Here is a 22,791-nt window from a genome sequence, read left to right on the forward strand (position 1 = left end):
TTAGCGGCCGCCGGTCCCGGTGACCACGCGGGCGACTGCGAGCGCGTGTGACCGCGCGAGGGAGCGCGCGCGAAAGAGGGCCGGCTCGGCAGCCGTGCGGCGGCGCCCGGGGACTGAGCGCAGAGGGGTCCCGCGCACAGCGACGTTAGCGCTGCCTTCGCTGCAGGGGAAGCCGCTCCTGGTTCACGCCGCACCGCGTCTCCCGGGCGGCCTTTCCAGGAGGGCTGCGGCTCTGAAAGGCGGAGGAGGAGCACCGGGGCGGGGGGAGGCGGCGCTCCCACTTTGGTTCAGCCCTTTCGGGGTGGGCCTGGAACAGCCGGTCCCCAGCGGCCGCCTCCGCCGCGCCGGGAGAGCTGACAAGTTCCTGCGTCTCGCGCCGAGCCCCCAAAGCGCGGCCACAGCGCGGGTCTCCCCCGCAGGTGAGAGAAACGGCGGCGGCGGCTGCGGTGAGGCGCGCCAGCGCCCTTCCAAGAACAAGGGGGGTGGGTGGCGGCTCGTGGAGGGGCGAGCGGGCTCTGCTTGCCTGGTGATATGTGACACCAGGTGTGGGTGGTGGGCTGAGGAGAGGACGCTGGCCTCCCCGGGGGTGGTGGGGGCGCACGTAGGGAACGTTGGTGCGTGCGGGGTGTGTGTGTGTGTGTGTGTGTGTGTGAGAGTGAGAGAGAGAGAGAGAGAGAATGCTGCACATTCATACGCCAGCGCACCGCGGGTGCTATGGAGATGAGTGCAGGTTCCATGCGTAATAGATGTGGCGAGGGCGAGCGGCGTTGCCAGGCGTCCTGTTTACCCTCTAGACTCTGGTTTCGCATTGGTGTTCGTGCTGGGGCTTGGCTTAGGAGGGGTCTAAAAAAGAACCGTTCGCGGCAGAGGTGCTGCTGCATTTTTAAGCCCTGACTAGCTTGCCGACTTCCTTGCACCTTGAAATCCATTCGAGGAGTCCAGGAGGCAGAGGAGCTGATGAAAATCAATCAGGGAGACATTTTTTTTCAGTGAAATAAGTAGGGTGCCGGCTGCTTCTGGGAGTCCTTACGTAGCGTGCTCAAGTCTAGGCTAAAACGGATAGGAACCAGATCCCTTTCCCCTAGGCATCTTCTGTATTAAGGAAAGCTGCCTTGGCCTCCCCCCCCCCCCGGCAAACATACACGTTTCCTTTCAATAACGCCAAGCTCTTCTGAAGAGGGAAGCCCACTCAGGCCTCTTTCAGATCTTTTCCCTCTTCTCTCTCGCCTTTCCGCAAATAATAGGCAGCATATGTATGTAACTTAAACATGTTGGGATTCGTCTGGCTGAGGTATAAAAGCATTTATTTTCAATAGCTTTTAAAAGATTAGACATATTTATGTGAAGAAGGAAGGAAGAGGAGGAGGAAGTTAAGTACTTGCCTGCCCAGGATAGAACAGTTTCACGCTCTTTAGAAAGAGTGGAAAAAAAGCAACTTACTCCCTATTACTTTTGGTTCAGTGCTGATTCATGGTTTTGTTAACTCAGCATTTGGCAACCTGGTGCTTTGGTAGACAGCAACAGTGAGCACAACTAATGCTTGTGTTTCACTGAGTTCTAGCAAGGAAGAGAGCTTGTCTGCGAGATGTTTTATGCTGTAATGTGTGTATATGAAATGGTTGTAAGGTTGGCGCAAATAGTAACATTTGTTGTCATCAGCACTCAGTGCTTACTGAAGTGATTTGACAAGGAATATGGAGGCAGAAAAATAGGTTGTTCTCCCCACTGTTAAGGATCCCTGGTCAAACTATTTTGTAGGGGGAAAGGTCACAGAAAATGCAACACTAGAAGCAAATAAATTAAAAATGGAGCTTGAAATATTGAGGCTGCTTAGAGATGGTGGCTTTTTTTAGACACTTGGAATTAATAAAATCCAGTTAGTGTCAAATGTATTAAGTAGTTTTGAATGGAAAAGATGCAGTTAACACTGGAATCTAATCCAGTCTTATTAAAGAGTAAGCCCCATTGAAGTTTCTGAGTTTTACTTCTGAGTAAACATACTTAGATTTGTGCTGCATGGGTGCAGTCTTTGCTCTCCATCAGACTCTTACGAGTCCCCTGGACTCCAAGGAGGTCAAATCAGTCAATCCTAAAGGAAATCAACCCTGAGTGCTCATTGGAAGGACAGATACTGAAGCTGAAGCTCAAATATTTTGGCCACTTAATGCAAAGAGAAAACTCCCTGGAAAAGGCCCTGATGCTGGGAAAGACTGAAGGCAAAAGGAGAAGGGGACACCAGAGGATGAGATGGCTAGATAGCATCACCGATGCAATGAATATGAATTTGAGCACGCTCCAGGAGAGAGCGCAGGACAGGAAGGCCTGGTGTGCTATGGTCCATGGTGTCATGAAGAATCGGACACGACTGACCGACTGAACAACAAGTATTTAGGGGAGGGGGACTCACATTTGTTTGATTGTTTCAGTTCACAATTTGACACTATCATGCACAGCAAAGTTGCACACAGTTAGTGATCCAAGACAGTGGATGCAGAAGTACAGTCTTATGTGATTTACAAAATGGACTGAAAGGTGGAGCTCCATCCAAAACATGCATGGTGTAAAGAAACCTTCCATTAAGTTTAGGGGAACAAGATTGTTGCCTAAGAATTGTGCCCAAATTAAAATGATCATAACTTGTTTTAAAATTTTCTTTTAAAATATTCCACAGTTGTCACCAGGTTGAAAAAGTTCACAACATAATCAACTTTTCAGTATTATTTTAAAAGACACTTTATAACTTTAAAAGGTTAATACAGATGAAACTGAACTAAGTTGTCATTCTTGTAATTACACGATTGTAATATTCTTGTAATCCAATCTGACTTGGATTCCTGCATTGAGCAGGGCCAGGGGGTTGGACACGATGGCCTTGTAGGCCCCTTCCAACCCTACTATTCTGATTCTATGATTCTCTGCAACTGTAATTTCAAACTGCTGAGCTGTGTTTAGACTTGTAATATGCCTTTTGAAGTTCTGGATTAATTATTATACCCTAATAATAACTGCATATACATAGAAGCCAAATGTCATACCTTTATAAAAGAGTATTTTCATATGTTGTAAAATTACATGGTTGCTCATGGGTGTCCTGGAATTGCTTTCAGGATGTGTGAAACCAATACTTTTATTCCAAAATGCTGCAAAGGCATGTTTAGCCCCATTGATTTGAGTAGAATATTCTTTCAGTAAGTATGCTTATGCTTACAGTCATCAGTCAAATCTATAAGTCTAAGAGTGCAGTCCTATGCTGGCTGAGGAATGCTGGGAGTTCTAGGACTTTTTTCTGTCCAAACATGCATAGGATTGTGCCCTTAACTTAGAACATTGGTTATTGGGTGGATAAAAAATATAATACATACATACATATTATCCTAAATACACTTACTAGGAAGTAAGTCCCATTGGACAAAGTGGAATCTACTTCTGAGTAAACTTGCATACAAGTGCACTGAATACCTGTTTACTTGAAAATATATTCTACAGAAATATGGGAGTTTTTTCTGACAGAGTGGTGAGGTCTAGGCAGCAATCCCCAAGTTCCATTGAACTGAGTGAGAGAAAACAGTGTCATTCACAAGCTTTCCCATATGTTTTAGACTAACAGCAGTTTAGCATGTTGTCCGAACCCTAAACTGGTTAGTTTTAATTTGTTGAAATAAGACAGCTTCATAAGTCGAAGCTGGCTTGTTTTAAGCAAACCATAGTTAACATTAGCTGTGGTTTGTTGTGTTTGGACAATGCAATAAATCACAGTTAATCAAAATTGGAAGGAAAAGCTTCCAAACTGCTCCTCATGGTCACATGTGATGTCCAAACACAGCCAATGTGCCGATTGCAGTTTAAATTTGCTCCAGATAAAATGAGTGAGCCTATTAGAATCAACGTAGCATCTGATTATTATATTGCACTGATACCATATGCCAGCTTTCCCCAACCTGGTGTCCTTCAGAAGTTTTGGACTACAACTCCTATCATCCCTGGCCATAGTGGCTGGGGCTGATGGGAGCCAGAGCCCAACTACATCTGGGGAGCAGCACATTGGGGAAGGCTGTCATATGGCATAAAATCAGGGTTGTTGAAGCTGTGTGCTAGTTCTGTAGCATGGGAAAAGGAGTACTTTATGATCTTGCAGGGATCAACGTGGGGATTTATATTTTAATATCTTCTTAATAAGGAGATTTGGATAACTGATGTCTCATCCGTTTTAAACCCTTGCCCCTTTGTTTTAAACTCAGATATATTCTCATCCAGGTTACCACTTGTTGCACACTTATTCTTTTTTTCCCAGACTTCTCTTTGAATTTTTATATCTGCAAACACACACTACACACTGGCACAGGAAAATTTCAGTAAGGAAGACAGAGCCATCACCAAGCAGAATCTTTTACTACTTGCCACAAGTATTAACCTGTTCCTTTAAGCTTGTATCTGTGAATAGACTATCAATGAATGACACACAATGCCAGATGCTCAAGAAAAAAAGGGCTTCTCCCTTTTTACAAAATTTACATTCTAAGTCCTAGAGGCATCACTTGATAATATATCTCATTAATTTTAACTGATCTTGCATCAAGATGCATGTACAGTAAAGCAAAATGCTGACCTCTCCCCTGTATACTCTCTGTTGTACGCTGATGTGTTATACATCCTTCAGTTGGGATTGAATGTTGGACTCTGAACTGTAGATATTAAAAAGGACACCAGGATTTCCATTTGAAGAGTTTGGAAACCTTTGGTAGCTCTAGCTTTAATATTTGCTTGGAATCTGATCCTGTGCATTCAACTCAGAAACAGGTGCTCTGGCAATTGGATATTATTTACAGTTCAGAGTCCAAACTTCAGTCCTGAATGTGGAAAAAATAGCAGGAGTGGAGTTATACTGTTACCTTCTGTGGGTACACATCCCTTGACTTCTGGGAGGGCTTAGTTTGTTTTTAAAAGCACTGTGCCATAGCTTACAGTGGCAGTGGACTCTTCCTCTCTCCCCCAATCCTGCCCCGGTTGTCATACTGTGTGCACAGTGCCATCTAGCCACCCAGCTATGCCTACCCAGAAGTTGTCTTTTCCAGTCCACTAAAAGTTCCAAGTACTAGGCAAAGCAGAACTGCTCAGATTTGGGTTAATCAAGGCACAGAATAGTTCATTGCGCTGTTTTGGACACCAAGCATCCTATGACTAGTACTTGGGAACTAGTCTCATTGAACTTAGTGGGATGTACTTCCAACTTAGACATGCATAGAATCAGGCTGCATGGGGCTTTGCAGACCCTTTCTGAGGCTGGGAATTATGCTATTGCTGTGAATGCTGTTGCAGCATTAATGCAACAGCATTAATGGGAATATCTCTGCTGTTTCAGTTTTATAGCCTTGCTTCAGGGGGAGAGAGAGCACTTTTAAAAAGTGTGTGTGAGAGAGCTCTAAAAAGGGGGAGTGCACAGTTCCAGAAGAAAAAAAATTAAAAACATGGGGACAAGCATTTTCCAATGGCAAGGTAATCAAAATTAGCAATGGGCAAGTCCCCACCTTCTCAACTCGTATTGGGCTGGCTCAGAAATAGACTGACCAAATTTGCCCTCTCTTGAGCTCCCAAACTCCATCCTTTCCCCCACCTATGTAGCCCCGAGCTTTCCCAAACTCCCTCTGACCATCTCTCTCACACCACTTTCTGTTGCTCATGCTTCAGCATCTGCCATTGAAGTTGCCCTTGAAAAAACTACATTTCCCAGGTCCTTACAATGTGATGGTGTTGTGTAGCACACCAAGAACCATAGAAGGGAGGGGAATATCTCCTCCACTCCCTCATGCAGCACCCGTGGCAAATGTGGTGAAAGATGGGTTAGGGGATTCTTCTCTAGTTCAGATTAAAAATCCAACCTGGGAAAATTTGGGGTTGGGGAGCATAATACTTACCTCATAGATGAAGCCCCCTGGAGCTTGGTCTACTGAGCCCAGAAGTATGAGCTTGGTGACATCTGTACTCAGAATGGTAGGTGGCAGATGGACTTGTGATGTGCCTAACCAGATTAAACCACGCACCATCCTTTAGGTACTAGTGCAGCCTTTTGGTATACTGTTGGATGTGCAACAGTTGCACTTGTTGGAGGCAAAGATCACTTTAGCAGCACCTCTGAATAGTGGTATGATTTACAGAAAAGAGTGATTTCCTGACTATGAGAGTGATAGAAGGGGCAACATTCCTGAGCCCTAAGCTGGCAAAGGTTGGTCATGCCTCTCTTCCATATGACAGAGAACTGGATGGTCTCAGAGTCACTTACCCCTCCTCCCAAAATCTACACTTGATTTGATTGTCCAGCCAATGACTGACCCATTTCCAACTTTCACTTTTCGCTTGAAGGTGGTGGCAGCTTCAAACATACCTAATGCTGTGTGCTTTCTGGATATTTGTCAATCAATATTTCCAGTATGATACTGCAACTATGACTGTGGTTTTGGCCAACTCTTTTCCCACAAGTAATTGTACACTAGTAATCTTATTGGATGTTTCTGTGGCTTTTGATACTTTCAGTTATCAAAAATTATTCTGGCTACAAATTGTGGCTGAACTTACTAGGCAGGCTTTATTGTGTAGTAGCCAGCTATGAAGTCCAATCCTAGCACTGTTTCAGTGGGCCTTAGTTATAAGCAAGAATGCTTAAAATTACACTTTATATGGATTTAGTTGTATTTAGGTGCTTAATAAATAAATACTACCGCTGTAGAACCCCATATGACATAGCCCTAAGGGGCTGCGCTTGCCTCACTGATTATAATACGTTGACCTGCCTCCAGGTCAGACTGGAACCACAGAGGAAGGTCATTGATCTTTACCAAGCAGTCTAGTCATCAGAGCAAGATATTATGATCTTCAATGTTGCTGAGAGGTCCAGAATTCCCCTATCAGCTTCACAAGGCAGATCACCCACTAGGGCTACTAAAGCTCTGTCAGTGTCATGACTGTCACAAGTCTGACTGAGAGGCCTCAAGGACAGACACCTCATCTATATGTGTCTGAGGCTGCTATCCTACCAAGTTTTCACTTTCTCCACAAGGGGAAGTTGGAGCCAGATCTGACGTTTGGGAGATCATCTCTTGTCAACAATTACTATTTTTTAAAAAGAGGTCTGATCACTGTCTCCCCTTTAAAGAAGATGGGATTTTGTCCTCATCCAGCGAGGCAGTTACGACACCCTTTATCAGCGTGGCTGGCCTTAGCAGGTCCAAACTCATGTAATGTGAGAGTATATAGAGATACGATCTTGAACTGCTAGGAAATTGTAGAGTTCCCCCACTTTGGAAACTCATAGTCTTAGACTATCTTCCAGAACAGGGACGGGGAACATGTGGACCTCCAGATGTTGTTGGACTGCAACTCCCACCACCATTGGCTATGCTGGCTAAGGCTGATGGGAGTTGTGGTCCAGCAATGTCTGAAGGGCCACATGTTCCCCACCTGTGTTCCAGAAGGATGATAAGACTTGTATATGTTTACTGGCTTTCAGCAACCATGGGCCATCTGGTGAGCATCAAGATTCTGGATATCCTGGACAGGGACCTTGTTGTTGTTGTTCAGTCGTTCAGTCGTGTCCGGCTCTTCGTGACCCCATGGACCATAGCACGCCAGGCCTTCCTGTCCTGCGCTCTCTCCTGGAGCGTGCTCAAATTCATATTCATTGCATCGGTGATGCTATCTAGCCATCTCATCCTCTGGCGTCCCCTTCTCCTTTTGCCTTCAGTCTTTCCCAGCATCAGGGCCCTTTCCAAGGAGTTTTCTCTTCGCATTAGGTGGCCAAAATATTTGTGCTTCAGCTTCAGTATCTGTCCTTCCAATGAGCACTCAGGGTTGATTTCCTTTAGGATTGAACAGGGACCTTAGTTTATGCCAATTCCAGGACCTATTCTGATTTCTCCACTCTTTTATTAACCTCATGCCACCTTCTCATTTCTCTTCTGGGATTCTTGCTTCATGCCTTCTCTTTCCATATTTTTTTTTAAAAAATACTATTATGTTCTCTCTTCCTGCTGCTCATTTATGTCTGTTAGAATGGATTGCTTCTCAGAGTACTTCTGAATGTCTAATGTTGACACTTTGACCAAAGATCGGGCTGCTCCAGGCCAATATCTTTTTGAACGTATAAGCTATTTCATATCATCCTAGTGTAGGAAGGAACCTAAAGGAACTGACTGTTCCTCAGCTGCTTGTTTGGCAGTGAAGCAAAAATTCCCAGGAAGTGCCATACAACAAATATATTTTGATTTCTGTTTATATTTCAGATATCTGTATTAAAAAAATATGAATGGTTCAACTAAGCCCTATTGAGCACTGTTTAAAAATGACTAGTAAAATTTCTGCCCTATTTTCAATTTCCTCCTGGCTTTCATAGCCCCAAGTTCACCTCCCCCCTCCCCTGCCCCCTTTGTTTTTATGTTAGAGATTAAGGTGTTAATTTGTTCACTTTCATGTTTGTATTTGTAAATACTTTTTTTAAAAAACACACCCATGACATATGTTTTTAAAATGGCCATTGTGATGCATTGCTTATTTTTAATCAAAAGAATGTTAGTTCTTAATGGTGCCATTTTCAGGTTTATAGCTAATTTTTGATATTGTCAGTAAATATGACTCCCTTGTACTGTCCACTTACTTTGATTTTTACCCTGGTGAGTACTACTCATTGTCCCCATCCTTACATCAGATTAGGATGATGGCAATTAGGAGCAGGACTTTTACTGCAGTGGCCACCAATCTTTCAAATGCTCTGCCTTAGGAAGTCCTCATTCTTACTAGGTTTTACAACTTGTTGAAATCCTTACTTTTTCAATGGGCACTTGGATGATTTGCAGCCTTGGCATATGCTACAATCAATTACAGTTCAAAGTCACTAAACAGTTGAACATTTATTTCAAAGCACTCCTGGCAACAAATGGAATCACATCTATACTGTGCCACAGGAATTGTGTCTCAACAAATACCATAGCATCCTATATTGAACATTATTACAAGGTATAATATCTTTTGTAGATATTTCTGCCTTTTCCTACCTCATGTGTGCCGAATGTAACTTTTTTTAAAAAAGAGGCTGATATTTTTAATTTAGGGGAGAAAAAAGGAGTTGAAAGTACAGTATGTTTGTGGCAAAATGTATTTCTAAGAGAGAAATGCAATTGCAAGAGCAATAAACTTGTAGTCCGAATTCATCTGATTCTTGGCAACATTTTTTTTTAAAGTGAAGGTTACCGTACTTTGATTAATATGCATGAACAAACCTCAGCACCAACAGATGGCATCCTGTTACCACAACCCATTGACTCCAGAGTAAGCCTGTAAATGCCGGTAGGGCTTCTTTTGAGAAAAGGATAGTGGGATTGCATTTGAATCCTTATTCCAATCTTAAAATATAATTTATTTCCTTCAGCGTGTGTGTGCATGTGTGCTCGCACACATATTCTCGTGTGTTTTCTTTTAAAACTGCCTGTAATCGCACCATGAGTGAATTAGTGCTTTAGTGTCTGTTAGTTTTGTTTTTAATGTATTTCTGTTTCTGGTAGGTGTCATATTACCTTCTCAGAAACACCATTTTTCAGGGAGAGGGAGATTCCTTTTTCATTGGCATGGATGCATTGTTTTTGCACATTAGGCAAGCTGTGTTGCCTTGTCAATCACTGTATTCCAACCAGTTTAAGACCAGTAGAGCTTCTGAACTTCTGTGTGATTGGTTACAGTATTCTGGGAGGGATTTTGCTAGAAGGAAGGGCTGCAGTCTAAAGGAAAATCCCCAGAGAAGGCATTCGGCTTTTAGAGAGGTGGGAGAAAATAAGCAGCAATAATTATTTCACAGGAGACTTATTCATCATGATGATGCAATCAAAAAGATATGGCCATTATTACATTGGAGGATTTTGTTTGCTTGATTAAAGTGTTGCATAGACAGAGCTATACAAGGTGGGTAGGAGTTTGTCCCCCCCACCCCTTGAATGTTTAAAGAGTTTGCTGCAGTATGCTGCATACCATATGTGTTGCTTAGGGGTTCAGAGTAAAGAGATTTCTCCTGTGCACAAAGAGTGCATGTTAATGTGTCTGTTTCGTTTTTTAAGTGAAGCGATTGAAATTGTTCTGTGTCTGTATATAAAGCATAAGGACAAATCTCTTGTTTAAAAAATACACATATTTCTGTAAAGAAACCGTCAGCATTTCTAAAAAATATTGCATGACTTATTGAATTCAGACTACTATGTATCCAGGGTGGGTTAAAATATTGATGAACTTTGTAAAAGACAGAGATGGAGAGGGTTCATGGAATTAAAATATTGTTTTAGGGGGCTGCCAATCAATTTAAAGTAACAGTGCAATCCTATGCCAGTTTACTCAGAGAGTCCTACTGTGTTTAGTGGGGCTTACTCTTTAAGTATCTGAATAGAATGGCATCCTAAATGTGATGGTCTTATAGCAAAGCTCTTCAGTAAAATTTAACAAATGATCATAATTTCTAAGAGACATACATAATTTCTAAGAGACATACGTATTTCTTTATAAAAGAACAGAAGATAATGTCAGCCCACAGTGCATGTCTGTATAATTTGATATACTTGTTTAGTTGGAATGTCTTTTTCTTGTCATTTTCAAACTTGCAAGTACTGTAGAACCCATACAAAACCAGAAAAGGATAGGTTAGTAATAGTCACTGCAGATATCTTTTTATTTATTTTTATTTATACATATACATATATACACACACGCACACACACGCACGCACGCACACACACATTTTTAATGAGAACACACAGCCTTAATGAGGAGGGTTGACTTTTAAAACAGTGCTTTCGCCATGCTGAAATGGGTCAGCTTACTTGGTAAGAAGTGGGTGCAGGCAGCAATAGAGAAGATTTATGTTAAATACTCCCACTTCTAAGGAGGGGAAAGCTGTAGTTGGGATGGAAGACTCTCATGCTACAAAGAATAAAAAGTTGGAGTTGGAAAGGCAGAGTTTGCAGCATATTTCACTGTCTTCCATATTCATTGCCTTCAAGAAGGAACTAGTCCATGAAAATTAAAACAGTCTTGAATATTGTTGTTGGCTGTTTCTCTCACCTTTTTCAATCCTCCCCTCCCAGGTAGACACTGTATATACAAAGTTAGGTGAAGAAATTTAAAATGAAGCATGAACAAGAAGTTAATCAAGATGTGTTGTGAATATTTCCACATACAGTTCCACTTCTCAAAGGGTTTTCCTGTTGAAGTAAACAATGTTTAAACTTACAGTCTCTGTTCAGAGTTGGACTATGATGATATTTAAATGCTACTAAACAAACCAAAACAGAATAATAGCACTTTGTCTAGTTTTTAAGCCATGTGTTTAAAGATTGGTCATGTTGCTTCTATTTAATGCAACTTCACAGTAATTTTCAGAAACGTTTTGATATAGTATCACTGAAAAATGTGTATTGCTTATAACTTTTAGCCAATCCAAACTTGCAATAGATTTTTCTGCATCTGTTAAATGAGGAGTTAGTTCATAGGGCAGTATCCAGTGCTGGCAATCTGCCAACTCTAAACGCATTGTGCCAGCGGGAATGATGGTTAGCACAAGGGGAAACTAGCATTTGCTAGTGCAGCCTAAGAAACTAGCCAAAACTATCACTTTCGGAATGAGACAAATTCAGCCGAGCTCCTTTCTGCGAGATCCACTTATTTGTCCCATTCTGGAAGTGGTAGTTTCTGCAGGTTTCTGGTTGCACTAGATGTGAAGGCCCTGAAAACCCCCCAGGAAAAAATAGAAAAAAAAATTGAGCAGCTTTGGATTATGAAATATTTTCTTTTAGAATTTAAGGCAAGGTGTTTATATATATTGTTACCCAGCCTAGTAATTCCAAAATGATTTCTAAAAACTGTGTAATAAGAACACTTTTATAGAAAGACTAGAGATGTAAAATGTCTGGAAATAGTGAAGCCATGGGAAAAAATGATTTTTTAATCCTCTCTGTAAGATTCCCAGCATAGTTATTTCTTCCATTCCATATTAAAATTATTGATCTAAAGTACTTTTACTGGTAGACATTTAGGGATTGTCCAAGTCATGCACACTTTCCCAGCATGTGAGTAGAGTCACCATATCATAATAATGGAAGAAAATATGACATCCATTCACCTTGGTATCGACCTGCACTTTCCCCTCGACAGCCTTCTCGATACCGATCTCCGGATCGATACTGTCAGGATCATTGGACGGGACAGTACGACCATGATCACTCACGTTCTCCCTCCCGAGATTGGGACCATTTTTCGGCCTTGTCATCTCCCCCCCACCGACAGCGTTCGGATGCGGATTGGAGACTCCATAGGGACTGTGATCTCTTCCTTGATTGCTCCCACTGCCTAGGAGCTACTTTGCCATCACATGCTCCCTTTCAGTCCAGATAGTGCTCCGGCTTCAACACCCAGGACATTTTCTGCCCTCCTTCTCTGGTACCGAGGCGCTTGATGTCCTTAGCGATACACCAAACCAGTCAGTACCATCAAGCCCCACCACCTCCTGTTCCACCTCATGCCTCTGCTGTGATTCAGTGACCTACTCAATTGCAGGAATCTGGGGAGGACTACCAGTCCAACTCCTCATATTCCTCGGTCCCTCCATCTATCTCATCGATGATGTCGTTGGGACACGAGATAGAGCCTCGCCTTCTGAAGACATGGGCCACTTCTCCGAACAAGTGCTGAGAATGGCACAATCATCGGAAGTTGAGGAGCAACAACCTCCCTAACAAATTCACGATCTGGTATTCGATGCCGTTGCAACGGACCTATCCACAACAGTGGCCATCCCTTTTCTTCCAGCCCTGCTGAGTGCAGTCCAACAGACGTGGAAAGCACCTTCGTCCTTGACCCTGATGTCCAAGAGGCTGGAATCGATGTACAGGGTTCAAGAGATGGACATGTCTTTCCTGTTTTCACATCCGAAACTGAATTCCATCATTGTGGAGTCTGCCCAAGGTCACTCACAGAAAGCACATGCCTCACCTGTGGATAAGGAGGGTCACAAACTTGATATCGTTGGACGTCGTCTCTACTCCTCAGTGGCATTGGGGCTTAGAATTTCCAACTACCAGGCGATGATGGCCAGGTATCAGCTCTTCTTCTGAGAGAAAATGGACTCCCTTGTCGCATACCTCCCTGAGGATCAATGTGACTTAGCTAGAATGTTTCATGCAGAGGCATCCAAGCTCTCTCGTCAACAGATCAACACTGCCCGTCATCAAGCGGACTGCAATGCTAAGAGCATGATGGGATTCGTTCCCTAAGGTGGCATGCCTGACTCCGCTCTCTGGGCCTAACTCGTGAAGCCCGCTCACGGATAGAAAATCTACCCCTCGATGACAAGGGTTTATTCAACGCCAACACGGATGACCAGATGGACTCCGTGCAGAAAGCCAGAACGACTGCTCATAAGATGGGCATCGGTCAAGCCCAGCAGCAGCAGCATGCGCTGTACAGTCAGTGCTGCTGGTACCGACGCCAGACGTATCTACCTCGGCAATCTGGGGACCGGACACCCAGATTCCCACAGCAGCAGCACCAGCAGAGAAAAAGCTACTCCTTCCCCAGGTTCCAAAAAAAGGCGAAGGGGGAGGGATTCTCTAAACGTCGTCTTTGACTTCAGCTCCGTTCCCCTCCGTACCGACAATTATAATCTACCTTTCGGAGACCTCCTGAGCCAATACTACCCGGCGTGGGCAAGAGTGATGTTGGACAACTGGGTGCTACGTATTGTCCATCACGGATACAGAATAGAATTCAACACAGACACCCCGCCTTTGGGTCCAGTCCGGGTCACCCCACCTTTGGAGGTCCTCCACAAAGAAACTCAATCTCTCTTACGAAAGGGCGCCATTGAACGCGTTCATCCAAACGTTGGTAGGGAGGGGTTCTTCACCAGGTACTTCACGGTACCGAAATGGTACGGAGGCCTTCGGCCCATTCTCAACCTTTGTGACCTGAACAAGTTTGTCACCCCCAAGAAGTTCAGGATGACAACTCTAGCCACAATTCTCCCACTCCTATGGAAGGGCTCTTGGTTCACCACGATCGATCTCAAAGACACGTACTTCCACATAGCCGTAGAATGCTCACACAGAAAGTTCCTCCGCTTTCCGATCAGAGCGGAACTGTTCTAGTTCAGCGTCTTGCCGGTCGGCCTCTCAACAGCCCTATGCGTATTTACCAAGCACATGGTTGTGGTCTGTGCTTACTCCGTCTTCAGGGAGTAGAAATCTACCCGTATCTAGACAATTGGCTACTGGTGGCCTCCTCCCAAGAAGCTCTATTGCGTGATATCGTCATCGTCTTGGATCTTCTTCGGGCATTGGGACTAAGAATCAACAAGGAGAAATCTCACTTGACCCCCCCTCGAACAGTTCAACTTATAGGGGTCGTCCTCGATTCCAAATTGGGCCGGGCGACTCCTGACAACTTGTGTCACAAACCTCGTCGTGCAAGCCATGTCGATATTCTCTGCCCGCTGTGCCAGGGCACACGACGTCCAATGCCTACTTGGCCACATGGCAGCCACGGTATCAGTCGTGGAACAGGCTCGGCTACAAATGAGACCACTTCAACACTGGTTCATCCAGACTTCAACTTGACCCGCAACCCTCTCTTTGTCACATTCTTGATACCAGAGGTTGTTGCTCTCAGCTTGGACTGGTGGATGGTCTCTAGGCATCTGACCCAAGGGATGCCATTCCTTCCTGCTCCTCCATCCAGGGTTCTGACCACAGATGCCTCTCTCCTAGGTTGGGGAGCGTATTGCAGCCCCCTTCAAGCACAAGGTCTCTGGTCCTCCAAGGAGACACGGTGCCATATCAATTTCTTGGAGCTATTGGCAGTTTGGAAAACTCTCCGTGCCTTTGAACCATGCCTCTGACATTGACACATCCAGGTCCTCACAGACAATACCACAGTCCTCTGGTAATAAACAAACAAGGCAGAATGCACTCTTCCCGCCTCCTTTCTCTCACTCTACACCTTTACAACTGGATCGTCACCAAGGACATTCGCCTGTCTGCTCTGCATATTGCAGGACAGGACAACCTGTTAGCAGACTCCCTCAGCCGCTTCCTCTGGTGCTCTCACAAATGGCAGCTGACCAGGACAGTCCTACAGCTAATTTTCATCCAGTGGGGCCGACCACAGATCGACCTCTTCGCAACTCCAGAGAATATAGTTTGCGGACAATTCTGCTCCAGAGTTGGGGTTGGACAAGGATCGCTAGGTGATGCCTTCTTCCTGGAATGGACGGAGCACCTGTTCTACCTTTTCCCTCCATTCCCACTCCTCACAAGGGTGATCTCCAAAATCAGACAGGACACCATGAACTGCATCCTGGTTGCCGCTTGGTGGCCCAGACAACCCTGGTTCACGATGCTGTTGAACCTAGTGCATGGGCGCCTCCTGCCACTACTGCGGATAGACAAATTGATTTCCCAGGACCAGGGCAGGATCCTTCACCCCAGTCTCCACACTCTGAACCTCACGGCGTGGAAGATCCAAACACCCACCACATTTCCCCACTGACTCCACTGACAGTGCAGGCTGTACTTGATGCAGTGAGGAAACCATCCACACGCCGCTCGTATTCGGCAAAATGGGCTTCATTTGTTCAGTTCGTGACTGAAAACAACTGTAACCCTAATGACTGTTGTCTAGTGAACATATTGTTTTTCCTCCAACATCTTTTCAGCAAGGCCTGAAGTACTCCTCCATCAGGGTCTATGCTTCAGCGATTTCTGCTGTGAGGGGCAACATTGACAGGTGTGCCATATTCAGCCACCCCTTATACAAGCAATTTCTGCGAGGACTCAGAAACTTGGCTCCTCCAGTGAGATACTTTGTTCCTCAGTGGGACCTAACCCTGGCTTAACACCCTCACGTCGGTACCATTCGAACTGCTTGCTACCGTGGGCTTGAGGCTGCTCTCTTCTTGGAAGGTTGCCTTCCTGATAGCCATTACAACATCGAGGAGAGTGAGCGAACTCTCCGCATTGCGAATAGACTCACCTTACACTGTATTTCACAAGGAAAAGGTGGCCCTGCGGCCTGACTTAGCATTCCTCCCAAAGGTGGTCACGGACTTCCATCTTAATCAACCGATCGTGCTCCCTGCCTTCTTTCCATCCCCAACTTCTGATTTGGAACGATGGCTACACACTCTAGATGTCCATAGAGCACTGGCCTTCTATAAATCACGGACCAAGCCTTTCTGCAACTCCCAATGGCTCTTCCTATGCTATGGGGGACCCAATAAGGGCTCTCCAGTCTCCTCTCAGAGGCTGGCATCCTGGATTGTACACACTGTTCGACTGGCATATGAGGGCACCAAGAAACCCCTACTGACTCGAATTCGAGCACACTTGACAAGGGGAGTGTCGATTTCCACTGCCTTTGCAAGAGGGGTCCCCATCGTAGACTTGTGTAAGGCGGCCACCTGGTCTAAGCCTTCTACCTTTATTAAGCACTACAGACTGGACGTCTGAGCTCGAGCAGACTGTGTCTTTGGCAGAGCTGTACTTTCGTTGGTACTACATTGAGACACCGACCCACCTCCGGTAAGTTAGCTTGTTTCTCTCCCATATATGTGATGCACAGAGACCACGAAGAAGAAAGTCAGGTTGCTTACCTGTAACTGTAGTTCTTTGAGTGGTCATCTGTGCATTCACACAACCCCCCCACCGTCCCCACTTCATTGTCAACTGGACTGTTGGTACCAAGATGTTCTTCTCCTTGGTCTGGGACAACTTGCAGTCTCAAGGAACTGAGGGGAAGGCGGGAGCCCACACTACATATGCCAGAGACGGTGGGGGAAGGGTTCCCGCCAAAAAAAATATGCAGCTTGGAAGTTTCCCGAATGAATGCAGGCGGAGAGCCCATATGTATGATGCACAGATGACCACTCGAAGAATTAGTTACAGGTAGGAATGTACGAAAGTCACTTACCTTTTCGAGGGGTGACATTCGCAGTGGGGGAGAGGCGCTCCGTCCCTCCCCCCCGAAATTCTTTCCAGCCAGCTCCACTCAGTGGAGATTCCGCGGAGCCGCTGGTCGGGGCCGCCCGCAGCCGGACATCCGGCCGGTGGGCAGACTGCACAGGGACGCAAATGGTGGCTGCTGTAGCCTCCACCATTTGCGTCCCTGTATTTTGCCGTGATAGGCTACGTAAATATTTACGTAGCTTATCACGGCAAAAAACCCACAAAAAACAGCAGACGCAAATGGCGACGGCTACAGTGGCCGCCATTTGTGTTCCCTTTTTTTTTTGCCGTGATAGGTTACATAAATATTTACGTAGCCTATTACAGCAAAATAAATAAATAAAGGGGAACACAAATGGCTGCCACTACGCCATTTGCGCCCCTCTGTTTCGCCGTAATAGCCTATGTAAATATTTATGTAGGCTATCATGGCAAAAAAAAAAAAGGGAACGCAAATGGCAGCTGCCATAGCCGCCATTTGCATTCCCTTTTTTTTGCCGTGATAGGCTGCGTAAATACTTATGCAGCCTATCACAGCTTCTTCAGGGACGCAAATGGCATCCCTGCATTAGCCGTGATAGGCTACGTAAATATTTACATAGCCTATCATGGCTATAGTGATGAATTGAATGGCGGCCGTGGATGCGGCCACCATTCGCAAGTCAGCGCGAATGGCAGCAGGTAGGTGTCCCGTTTCGCGCACCTTTTGCGGGGGGCGTCGTTCCGCCACGGATTTTGGGGGGCCGAATGCACTGGCATTCGGCCTCACCAAGATCCGTGGCAGAATTCTCTGACATACCTAGTTACAGGTAAGCAACCTGACTTTCTTGACAATTTGGGTTTTGTTCTATAGAGTCTTGTGTTTCTGGGCTTGTTCTGGTTAGATGCTGTAGTAGTCAATTAATGTAGTTCTAACCTAAAACCCAAATGTGAAAAAAAACTCTATGGGTTATCCTACCACTGTCACCAGATGCAACGGAACAGCATGTGGGTTATCCCACCTATGTTTCTTTCATTTTTTTAGATTAACTTTGGGACTGCTATTCAAAAGAAAGAAGTAGATGTCATTCCTGTCCACTAACTCAAATTCTGCAGCCATGATGCCCTACATTGTCCACTTCGCCTTGCACTGCAAGTTGTAAAAACCGATAGTTCTCATTACACATTATATGATTGAAGCATGATAGCTTCTTTTCTTTTCCACATTTCTGAATGTCTTTGCTCTTTCCCATTCTCTGCATTGTGGTATCCTTTGTTATGTAATGCGTCTTAAGATATTGTAAGCATGCAGTGGTAGCACCATAGCTCGAATGCTTCCCTCAGCCTAAAAGAAACTCAGTAGCTTGATTCCTATGGTGTAGGCATGGGATTGACACTACCACTAGAGACAGCCTTTTAAAATAAACAATAATAAGATGTTCAGTAACAGAAATTATTTACAGAAGTGAATAAGAGAGCAATCCTATGGCCCCTAAACAGCATCTGGGGGCCATAGGATACTTCAGATTCACGGCTCCAACCTCGGAGCTGGGAATCCATGCTCCCCACCCCTCTCCCTCACAACTGGCGCTAAGAGAACTCTGCTGACTGCCTCTCTGAGGTATTGGTGGTTGTGTCTGTGTGTCTGGGGACAAGAGGAGCTTTGAATCCGGCTGATCAAAAACTTCCCCTGATCCGTCCACAATACAACCATGTCTGCCCACCTTTTTCTCTACCAACGTTGGAGCTCCAATGTTGAAGAGGTAAGGCCTGCAGTGGTTTCTGTAGGAGCTGGGAGGGATCATCTGAGATTGGCTCTCCTCTGAGGGTGGACGAGTTTCCCTCCCCAGAATGCCCTCCCCAGGACCATAGGATTCCAGCCTTAAGCTTCTGTTACTTTCCCTCCAACTGCAGCTCCTTCCACTGCATTACAACCTGGTTTTTAATTTCTCCAAGTTCAAATGCCTCTTGTCCAGCAGCATGCAACACTGCTGTTAAGGGATAAAAAAGAAAGAAACCTACTGAAAACATGGAGTGTATTGTTCAACCCTCTGGATGATGGCTGATGTATCTGTAAGATCTAATAAATAAATAAATTTAAACAACAAATATACCAGTTTAAAGGTAGTATAAATTCCCACCTAACAATAATTAACAAACTGAAATAAGTATTTAATAGTATTTAAATTGTATCAGTCTTACCTGTGTGCAAAATATATATCACATTTCAATTTCTTAAAGGTGTTTGTGTACATCTATTTATTTATATATCTATTTCTTTAAATCAGGGTCTTTAAATTTCTTTAAATCCATCCATTTTAATCATCTTTGAGCATCAGTTATTATTTATATATTTCTAAAGTGCATATTATGCAGTATACATTAATTAAAAGTAATAACAAATTCTTGCCTGTAGGTGTACAGTCTAAATAAGAGCTTTCTGTAAACTCAATTTAAGAAAAAGGTTTTTTTTAAGCATTGGCTGGAGGGCTTCAGCATTCATATTTGATTTATTTTGCATCGTGCCAGACCTCATTTTCAGCAAATGAGAGCAAGCACAAAGAGTACAAGAACTTGGGTGCTAGAACCACCCACTTGCTTAGGGGAGCCACTGCCAGGGCAAATGAGAAGGGACTGGAGCACGTAGAGCAGGAATGAACAAAAGCAAGAGTGGTTGAGAAGTTCCCTTTGCCGAGAGCATTGGACAACGTAAGGGGAGAGCAAGTGTGCTTGGAACATTAGTTTGGCTACCAAGAAAGGAAACCTTTTCCATTCTTCCAGAGGCAAACTCAGGCAAAGAAGGACATGATCCCTTGTTAAGAGGTTTATGTGTTAATTGGGCCCATGCCACAGTATTTGGCATATAGAGTTACAACCAACATAATTTCCTTTTTGGGTGACTCCATTTATGCATTCTCTCTTGGGATCTGACTGGTTTGGAAAGGAATTTTCTACCAGGACAAATAGGCTGGATACTACTGGGCAAGAGTTGCATTCCTATGTAGCGTGTGCCTCAGTCCTCTTGCTTGAGTTATCAACAGATGTTTGCTCTGTAAGTAGTTTTGTGTGGTGCGTCAGCTCTCTGTTTTTGGTACATTGTGAACTAGACTGCCAAGATTAGTGAATGGATGGTCCTGCTGTTAGGCAGGTAATTGGGCTAGAACTCTTGTGGTAACTTCTACCGACTCTTCCTCAGCTCGACCACAGAGTGCTTTCTCTTTAGGAAGCACAGCATAAGAGAACTTGGAGATAGCTTTTATATTGCTTCAAAGGGTGTGATACAACTTGGGAGGAAAATGTGAAGAATATACTTTTATAAACAATGTGTGTGAACAGTATATAAGTAAGGGATGCCAGCCAGAAAAAGAAAAACTCTACAGAAGATTTTATTTCTCCATTTGGCTTTATTCGTACAAATGCAACCTGAGGCCGCAAATAGAATATGCCTTATTCAGGATGGGCAAGGGTAGTACAAATGTTCAGTGCTTTACTGACTTGCATGTATAAGAAGAATTTGTTGGCAACCATGAACATTTCATTTATGCACTGATTTATAGGAAAGGCGGCGGAAATTGGCATTAATAGGAAAGAGGGTGGACATTTGCTGTGATTGTACTATAAGGCATTGAATGTTGAGACATGATCCAGTCTAAACTGAGGACTTGTACTTTCCGTTAATTTTATGGAAGAGTTAATTACATGTTTAAATAATTTCTATTGAAATCAATATGAGCTAAAAGTCCTTAACTTTGGCTGGGCTGTGCCCTTGGTTTGTATCTTAGAATGCAATACCTTTTTTATAAATCAAGGAGTGCTTGTTTTGATTTTCTTAAAGAAGGAACCAGACTTCTTAATAAATATAATCCTTGTGTATATGCTCTATTGAATTTAATGGGATTTATATGCATATATATTTAAGATAAGCATCCCAGAGTTATTTTATTATTATTAAATTATATGTATTGGTGTGTGTGTGCGTGTGCATGTATGAAAAAACTGTATTTATCTGAGGTAAAAGTGTAATATGTTTATGTGAATTGTTTTGAAATAAGGAATGAAATACGAAGGGATTAACTGTGAAAGGAAAATGTATGTCTTTTGCTCTTGGCTTGAGGCAGAGGAGAGATACACTGGGTTCACACATCATGACAAGCCACAGTACGGGTTGATTATGGGTTGAGTGTGGGTTGTCATTGAGCCATAGGTTGCTATTGAATCATGGGTTGTTGTGATATGTGAACCAAGCTGCACTAACAAACTATGGTTATTAATCACAAACAACTCACAAAGACAACCTATAGTTTGTTGATGTATTGTCAGCTGTGGATTGTTCATTGTCATGTTGTGTGAACTAGTTCAGTGTTTACCTGGCATGCTAGTGGTTTGTCAGTTACTGTTGTCACTAAGAGGGGGATGTAATGCTGGGGGATGGTAAAGTAGTATCCGAATTGGTATAATCTGATTGGTAATTATTTGAAGATTCTGAAGGTTTTTATTGGTCCTGGTTTGAAAGAAGATGGGGTGCTGGAATGTTGGTCACAATGATGCTGATTGGCTGGAGAGTTCTGGCTGGAAGGAATATAAAGAGCCATGGAGAGGCATCTGGAAGAGTTCATCAGAACACTGTCAAGGAGTTCCTCAAGAGAGAGTCCTCAAGGGTGTCCTCTTGAGAGGCTGGCAGCCTGAGGAAGACAGCCAGGAGAAGAGTAGCTACAAGATGGGAAAGCCATTCTGAGTGCTGAGGGCATGTGAGACAGAAGCTGAAGAAGGTCTGCAAGTGAGGAGAGGAAGACTCCAGGAGCAGTGTTTTGGGAATAGCTGAGGCCTGAGTGTCAACTGGTGGTGTGATCTGAAGGCAGAGCAGCTGCTGGACCAAACTGGACTTCAGGGGGAATCTGGTGAACAGCCTTAAAGTTTGTAGCCAAATCCTAACAGAGAGAAGACTACTTATCAAGCCCTAATTGCTAGGCCTGTGAGTTAACTAGGGTGGAACTTGATAGATGAATTGGCCTACAGTTGGCTAGGGAGAGGAACTAAAGCTTCTATAGCTAGATTCTGGTGGTAACAGTAACATCATTAAGGCCATTTAATGAAATATTCACTATAATTTAGAAAGTTATCTTGGTTATTATCTCTTAAGAGGGTTTTTTTTTTTACCATATTTTGTTTTAAACTACTTTGTCCCATGCCTATGCTCAGCTATGTTAGGCAGAAAAAAGATTTAATAACTAAGAAGGTGTGAGTTTTGAGATGGTAGTGGAATTGTTAAAGAACAGAAATAAATTTTTGGGACTAGCAGGTGGATAACCTAAGAGGTTTTCCTCCACATTGTATTGGCTATAATGGTGGGATATCCAAGAGTAGATGGTTTCTCCTCCTCCATACTCCACGGTGTAATATGTGAGTTTAGAATACAAAGTATGGATACTTAAGAATGGCATTGGTAAAATAAATAGGGAGTATTGTCTACTACTGCAAAAAGATGATTTGAAATTTGCATATTGTTATTTCAGAATTCCACAAACGTCATCTAATTATTACCTACAGTTTGAGTTACTGCATTAATCAATAATGTCAAAATTTCCATTTCTATTATATACTTTTCTCAGCCATTGTTCCCTTGACTATATTGATCTTAATTTCCATTGTTTTTGCTAATGCAATTTTTAGTAGCTAATAGCAAGTTAGTAATAAATAGGGCTGTGCATGGACTCTCTGCTTCACTTTGGATTCCAATTCGGACCTTCCAAAGCAGTCCCACTTTGCCTCAGACTGATTTGTACCCTATCTG

At 43.8% G+C, this 22,791-nt stretch overlaps 1 protein-coding gene across 5 annotated transcripts in view; it reads left to right on the top strand.

The window, feature by feature from the left end:
• Positions 1 to 318: 318 nt before the first annotated feature.
• The window catches only part of MBNL2 (muscleblind like splicing regulator 2), a 110,936-nt gene continuing 88,463 nt past the window's right edge, over positions 319 to 22,791 (top strand). For 2 of the 5 annotated variants that reach the window (XM_084844760.1, XM_084844762.1), the window contains exon 1: positions 319 to 419. The gene's annotated coding sequence lies outside the window, so the exon portion shown is untranslated. Of the gene's footprint in view, positions 420 to 9,731; positions 9,943 to 22,791 lie in introns of those variants that run through there. The other 3 variants (XM_084844759.1, XM_084844763.1, XM_084844761.1) reach the window with 2 other exon arrangements.

Source organism: Heloderma suspectum, chromosome 3 (assembly GCF_057233095.1).
Source record: "Heloderma suspectum isolate Gila_16-S chromosome 3, 16-S_ref, whole genome shotgun sequence".
NCBI lineage: Eukaryota > Metazoa > Chordata > Lepidosauria > Squamata > Helodermatidae > Heloderma > Heloderma suspectum.